General features: G+C 30.8%; 1 protein-coding gene across 1 annotated transcript in view; it reads right to left on the minus strand.

The window, feature by feature from the left end:
* The window catches only part of poc1a (POC1 centriolar protein A), a gene marked incomplete in the record, with an annotated part of 36118 nt that overhangs the window by 25591 nt on the left and 10128 nt on the right, over positions 1-399 (minus strand).

Here is a 399-nt window from a genome sequence, read left to right on the forward strand (position 1 = left end):
GAAAAAAACAAGCAATTTGAAGAGATAACTGCGCATTAGAACATTTTTTAAAATAAATCTACAGACAAAATAAATAATATAAATCAGATTAGTCAATAATAAAAATTGTTGCAGCCTTTAAAAGAAATGGAGCAATCCCTGTGAAAATACTGCTGTCTATGTGCGATAGTCAGCTCATTCATTCATCACCCTGCACATAGTAACTGAATAATTAAATATCTTTCTCCTGCCAGGCTGTATAGCTGCAGTGAACGTGTAGGTGTTAATGTTAATATGGGGGTATGTAAATATTACATAATTTAACAAAATACACTATAAAAATAAAACTACACAAACACACTTGTTTCAAACGTTTTATGTAAGAAGAACTGGAGAGGATTAAGCTTTTTTGTGTCAATC

Source organism: Morone saxatilis, unplaced genomic scaffold (assembly GCF_004916995.1).
Source record: "Morone saxatilis isolate NCDOM2014 unplaced genomic scaffold, NCSU_SB_2.0 Contig18, whole genome shotgun sequence".
Taxonomy (NCBI): Eukaryota; Metazoa; Chordata; class Actinopteri; family Moronidae; genus Morone; species Morone saxatilis.